General features: G+C 38.8%; 1 long non-coding RNA gene across 1 annotated transcript; it reads right to left on the bottom strand.

Annotated features, from left to right (window-relative positions):
* Positions 1 to 1,940: 1,940 nt before the first annotated feature.
* Positions 1,941 to 3,142, bottom strand: LOC131177508 (uncharacterized). Its single transcript, XR_009146960.1, has 3 exons — positions 3,127 to 3,142; positions 2,621 to 2,679; positions 1,941 to 2,047 (listed from the first exon to the last, which is right to left on the bottom strand). It is a non-coding gene; the product is annotated as an uncharacterized LOC131177508 (long non-coding RNA).
* Between the last annotated feature and the right edge of the window lie 3,998 nt (positions 3,143 to 7,140).

Raw genomic sequence — 7,140 nt, 5'->3', positions numbered from 1 at the left:
CGGATCTATCAAAACACGAGCCTCATAAGAATGACTGGAAGAATACCTGCCACAACTGCATTTGAAGCTTGAGCATCCTGGTGGGTCAGGGTGAAAACTCGAGCTTGTCCCCTACCCTGAGTGGCAGAACCCTGATACTGACTTCTACCTCCTGATCTGCCTCCAATTCCACGTCCCCCTTGTCCTCGGCCCTGTTGGCCACTGAACTGACTGCCTGCCATGTTGGAAGCACCCGGATACAATTGTCGAGGAACATTTGCAACAGAACCCTGTGACCCCATCTGTGGCTCACTGAAAATGGGGCAGTCTCTAGCAAAGTGGCCCGGTTGGCCACACCTGAAGCATACTCCTGACCCCATCAAACAAGGTCCTGAATGTCCTCTTCCACACTGTGCACACGGTGCCAAAGAGGATCCTGAACCAGAGCGAATCGCCTTGCCTGACTGTTACCACACTGCTGGATCCGTACTCGTGCGAACCCTCGATTTGTGTCTAAAACCACTCCTCTTATTTCTGCTTCTTCCTCTGTAAGTAGTTTGGCCACCACTATCCATAGTACCCATGTGGGGAACACCTGAAGAACCCTCTGCTCTGTTTTTCTTTGCTCTTCCGCTGTCATCCACAGCATAGCTAACCTCAATCTGTCTGGCTCGATCCACCACCACATCAAAAGACTGATCAGACATCATTGCCATGTTAGCATACCTGCTGTCAAGCCCCTTTAGGAATCTTTTCACCTTCATATTTTCGTAGCTCTGCTGCGAGGGCATATCTGCTCAATTCGAAGTGTAGCATATTCATCTACGGACACTGCCATTCTGTCTTAAGGCCTCAAAGGCCCACTTGTTCGATCTCGAAGCTTTACGCACGAACCGATTGATGAAAAGTTCCACAACCGAGCCCATGTCAAACCCTCCATCCGAGGTAACACGTAGTCATTCATCCATTGCCTAGGCATGGGCCCCATGACGTCGCATACACTCTATCAATCTTCTATCAATCATTGTAATTACATTTCTGCATGCGAGAATCCAAAACCGATATCGTCGTCGACACATCATAAGTAGGCACCAACTTCTTGAAGTTTATGATCATTTGTAAGATTCCTCTCTTGGTGCGGTGGGCTGCTCGCTGTGGAGGATGGACCATATCTTGAGCCATCATGTCGATGGTTCTCTGCGAACCAGCTAGAGTGCGCCATGGGGTCCATGGGACCCTGTGCCATAAAGGACTATTCCTGTACTGGGGTTGGCTGCTCCTCTACTTGAGCAGCTCTAGGCCTCCTACCCCGCCTCCTGGCGGCGCCTCATCTGTGGACACTTCGTCGGGCACATCCGTTACAGTGCGATGGCGGCTCTCCGCTTCTACGCATTTTCCGAAATTCAGAAGATTAGCCCACAAAATTCAAAGCGCACATTATACGACTCTATAGACTCATATTTATACATAACATATGGAGCGAAACTAGAAGCAAAGATGACAATGCAAGGCGAATGTGGACCCTATATTTCCGCATGTGACTCCTATTAGACTCTTCCCAACACTTTAGACAACATTCCCTAAGAATGGAGCCTAAGCTCGATACCACATTTGTCACGACCCAACCTATGGGCCGGACCAAGACTAGGACTGGCCTAAAGCCCCGAGGCTGTAGTAAGCCTTAACTATTCATTAACCCAACTCTAAGGCCCATTTGGGCCCAATTTCAAGAAAACAAGCGGATGAGTCCGCCATAAAATGGACTTTCCAACGGGGAGTTTTGACTCACCCGACAGTAAACACAATAAATACTCAATTGGGGAGCTCACCACCCTCCACATACTCATCAACATAAAATAAATGGGAGCTCACTCCTCATCCAATCCATCAACATGCATAACATATTTAAGTTTACAGTCCAACATGATAAAAATATTACGGACCAATTTCAAATAAATCACGCTAACACATGCGGAAATTCTAGGAGTAATTAAAATTACACAATATTGATAAACAACCTGCGAGGTAGAAAAGCAGGTTAACCCAAAACAAAATATCCTCCTGTGGCCTGTAAAAATTTTTGAACAGGAGTGAGCGTTCGACTCAGAGAGTAAAATATCAATCTTAACTATAATCTCTATAACTATCTGCAACTAATGCAACCTGTAGAGTGAAATGCAACATCAACACCATATTCACATCATAGCATCAAAAAGGTAATTTGGAGCACTCACACACCCTGTAACATCATTCATAGTATATGGGAGCTGATCCCCTATACAGCTCTCTTAAATCCAATCTGGTGCCAGCGAAGAACTCAGCTCGGACTTCCACTTAAATACCAAATCGGGGTCCCAGCGAAGAACTCAAGCCGTGTCTACCCCGAAGGACCGGGTCCCAGCGAAGAACTCAAGCCGTGTCTACCCGTCCTATCCATAGTCCACACCACATCACACGCACGCCAACGCACGCACACTGCTCCAAATTACCACGACAACACTCATGGCACATTAACAGTTATCAATGCAACATAATTCGTGCCTAGAGTTTAACTACATAAATATATGCATATAAGTGATGCATGGGCATGCTGAACATATAATAATATCGAAATTACAGTTAAAATTAATATTTTACTCACAGACTTGACGACAAATCACTGTGGTGGCTGGGCGGAGGAAGAAGGCTGTCCCGGCTCACCTGACAATTACATTACATCTATTTAATAAATTTGACTCAATACAACAAAGAAAAAGATCAAGTACGTCCTAAGTCGTGCCGAAAATCCGGCAGAGTCTCCCCTATACCTAGGACCTACCCAACCTGAAAAAGGGCTAAAAACGCACTTCTATATTCACAATCCATACATCAACAGTTCAATCATATCACACAGCCCCTCCTGGGCCCATCAAATCAATCATCCATCACAATGCGCAAAATTTCAATTTAGTCCTTATTATTGATCATTTTTGCAAAAACTGCCCAAACAAGCTCTAAAAATTATAAAACTTTGCCCCACGGTCCTTAGCAATATTACTAAGCTATTGCAAAAAGAATCGTAATTTTCTAAGCTACCACGAATATTTTATGGATTTTTAATCCTATTTAAGCACTAGAAAATTACGTAAAAACAAGGTTCGGGTTTACCTTTGCCGATTCCGACTTGAACGCGCCGACGTCGACAATGGGGGCTAGCCAAAACCTCGGTCCACGGAGACTTTTCCAGTCAGTGCGTGCGGCCCGAAATTTGCAGACCCGATCAACTGTCGAAGTTCCGCGAATCGAGGAGACCTACCCGAAGCCCATAACACGGGGGTTAGTACATAAAATTTTTATAATTTTCTAAGCTAATTTAATGCTCGGAAAAACACCGCGAAGTTCCGTGGGACCCACCAAAAACGTTGTCGGAAAATTTTGAAATTAATATCCCGAAGCCCTCGCCGAGTGGAGCGTGCTGGTAGCCTCGGTTTTCGTAGGATTCACGGTTTTGAGAAATCTAGCCCAAAAGTCGAAATGGGCGAAAATCTTCCCGAGCAAAAATCGGACAATCCGCTCGATGGATTTGGCGTTCTTGGTGTCTATGGAAAGCTCTCGCCGAGTAGATGATTTTGGACACAAGACCCGGTCCAATCGGTGGCGGATCGGCCGGATTGGCCGAGAAATGGAGCGAGCGGCAGCAGGGAGAGGAGGAGAGAGAAAAGAAAGAGAAAAGAGAGAGACGCGGGGAGAAGAAAAAGGAAAGGGGCGGTTCGATTCAATCGGTCCGATCCGGTCGGTTCGATTCGGCGGTTCGATTCGAAATACAAAATTTTAAATTTTTATCGCCGGACCAAAAGCGAGGTCCAAAATTCGAAAAATTCAGAAAATTCAGAAAAATACGTAGACTCCAAATATATTTTTAGTTTTGCCACGTGGTCTTTAAATTAATTTTTAAAAATCATCAAAGTTTATATTTTCGGAAAATCGAACCCGATTTTTAAAATCCGAAAAAATCTCAAAAAAATTCCTAAAATTTAAATAAAATTAAAATACCAAAATGCTCATAAAAATTAAAATTTCGGGGTGTTACATTGGTGAAGAAACCCTGCCCAGAAAACTAAACCAAGTTGACCTAAAAATTACCCTAATCCGGGTGACCAACATGCTGTCCTTGGAAAATGACCGAATAAACAATGTTTGTTTAAATGGTCATAACTCAATGTAAAAAAGTTTAATTGATTTGAAATTTTACCAGCAGAAAACATAGCCCTACAACTTTCATGGAGAACACAAATCCAAATTCTGATCATAACCTAGTCAAATTGCCAACTAAACTTAGGTCACCAAATCTGGCTGAACCAAATTGTCTAGAAATTCTGGGTATAGGTCAATCCGGCTAGTTATGGAAAAATAACTATAACTTGAGCTACAAAACTCCAAATGGAGTGATTCAAAAAAAAAAAAAATGTAACTAGACATAATAAGGAACAACTTTCATGAAGACAATTTTATCAAATTCCTATTGTACAAATGACCAATGGAATAATAAACTTAGTGCTTGAAATCTGAAAATTGTGAATAACTAACACTAAGCTTTGAAATGGTATTGGCAACTAATACCAACAACTTTAGAATGCAAAATGTGGTATATTGGTGAACTTAGGTTTAATAAATTCATTATGTATTAAAAAGTCAACAATTTGAGTGAATAGTAATGTGAATAGTAATATAAAGATACAAAGTGTAAGAATTATATTGTTAAAGGGAAATTAAGGCCATAAATTTGAAATTTATGAAATGTTCATGGATTGCTTGAAACATGAAAAGTAAGTTACCTAATTGATGTGAATAGGTAGTTAGGGCTTATATACCCATCACGAATAGAATTCATAAAATGTATGAATAAGAAAGGAAAAATGTTTTGAATATAATGGTACATGTGAACCATTATTTTGAATTGTGATCAATATGAATAACATAATGAATAAATAAATGAACCATATTAATGTATGAATGAGACATTAGTTCTCATTATTTTAGAAAGGAAAAGTACTTTGAGTACAATGATATAAAAGGATAATTGATGTGAATTGTGATCATATATATGATCAAATGAATGTATACATTATAATTGAAAATTTTTATGAAATAATGAAGTCATAAAACACAATATATTAATATTTAATGATATTATGTGCCATTGTATTGCCTAGACATGTGTGTCAGATTGAATAATTTGGCATACTAAAAGGGTATTGTTTTAGCAATACTGCGAAAGGCTTTATACCTATATTCATAGCTTTATGCCCGTACTCATGGCTTTATATCCGTATTCATGGCTTTTATGCCCGCACTCATGGCTTAATGCCCGATTATGTGTTATCATGGCTTTTTAGCCATACTGACTGCATACGTGGTTGACGTTCTGCGTCCCATGATATGACGGCCTGAGGCACCGCGGTGCTCAGTGCCAACGACCCGTTATCCAGTTTAGTCAGCCTGTCATAGGTTACTTGGGCAGTCTAATTTATTAAAATAAGTTACGAATATTAGCAATTAAAAATGCTAGAAAGCAAATAAATGAGTAAGAAGTTCTGAAATAAATTAGTTTAACTCAAAAAATTTGTTTCTTAGAATGGTCTGAAGTAAATGAAATTAGTATTAAAAATTTTAAATATTACGAAATGATTGTAAACAACTTAGAAAGTATCAAGGAAGTGATAAAAAGACTAGTAGAAGAATTATAATTTAAATAACATTACAAATGTGACTTTCATAAGAATATAAGTACAAGTATAAATTTTAGATTTATTTGTACATTATATAAATGATTATCGTAAACTTATGATAAAAGAGATTCTAGAGAGCAACATAAATGACAAAAAATATATTGTATGTCAAATTTTGTAACACCCCTATTTGTATAACCTGGTATATTTCACGGTTCCGATGACCGGTGTCGGTCCGGATAATTAAGGGAATTAGAACAACACTTAAGACAACTAAAGAAGCTATAAACACAAATAATTAGTAATTGCCAGTTAGTTAAGTATAAATAAGAAGAACAAGACATATGAAGTTAAACGAGCTGAGAGTCACAGCGATGGGTGACCATTTTGGGAACGACTGCGAAGCCATTTTAAACTCAAATTTCGAACCGTAAAATGTGACGCTGCGGTCCTTAGGACCATTACGAACACAGTGGAAAAGAGAAAATCACGAAAAAAAACTGTTAAGCCAGTCAAATAATTAGGTCAGGGAGCCGAAAGAAATACTGAATTATTTGCAAATCGGGATGAACCGGCGAGGGGCAATTTGGTCAATTGACCCCGAGAGCTGACTCCTGACCTAACTGTCAAATAAAATCGAAGAAAAGAAAATTTCAGAATCGAGAATTAAATTAAAGAACTAATAGAAAAAAAAAAAGAAAAAAGAAAATGGAAAATGAAAAAGTCAAAAGGTGATGACATCATGCATGATGCATGATGCCATAAAGAATATAATTAATTAATTTATTTATTTACATTTTTGGTCTTCCATAAGACTTAAAAATTCATAAAAAAAAAGAAATAAAATCATTTCTTCTTTACAAAACATCCTCATCTCTCTCTCACTTTTCTCTCCCAAGGTTCCTCTATTAACAAGCTTTTAAAGCTTGAAAAACTTAGTTCTTCCCCATAAATTTCAACCCTAAACCCTAAAAAGCTTCTAAGTTACCCTAGAAAAGAAGATTAAAGAAGAATAGGAGGGAAGAAAGTGGAAGAATTGAAGCTTTGGGAATACTTCCTTAAAGGTTAGTCAAGAATCCTCTCAATTCTCCTTATATTTATGAATTTGCACTTGAAGTGAACTAGTATTGATGAAAATAAAATAAAAACAACATATTTAGGAATATAGTGAAATTCAGCCAGCTTAGAGGTAACTTGAAATTGATGGATTTTGATATAATTAAAAAGGTAGGCAAGCTCGATTGAAGGTGTAGTTGAGGTTTATATAGTTTAATTGCATGAAATAAGCTAAACATGGAAGTTAGGGTTTTGGACCTAGGGTTTGGGAGATAAAATTTAGAGAAATGGTGAAATGGTGTTTTTGACTTAATGTGAAGTGAGAAATGGTCATTTGTGATCTAATTAAGTGTGTTAGAAGTATTTGAATTAAAGCCAAATTCGGATTGGGTATGCA

This window comes from Hevea brasiliensis, unplaced genomic scaffold, assembly GCF_030052815.1.
Source record: "Hevea brasiliensis isolate MT/VB/25A 57/8 unplaced genomic scaffold, ASM3005281v1 Scaf517, whole genome shotgun sequence".
In the NCBI taxonomy this organism is placed as follows: domain Eukaryota; kingdom Viridiplantae; phylum Streptophyta; class Magnoliopsida; order Malpighiales; family Euphorbiaceae; genus Hevea; species Hevea brasiliensis.
Note: the sequence above shows the minus strand (reverse complement) of the source record. Positions and strands in the feature narration are given on the sequence as shown.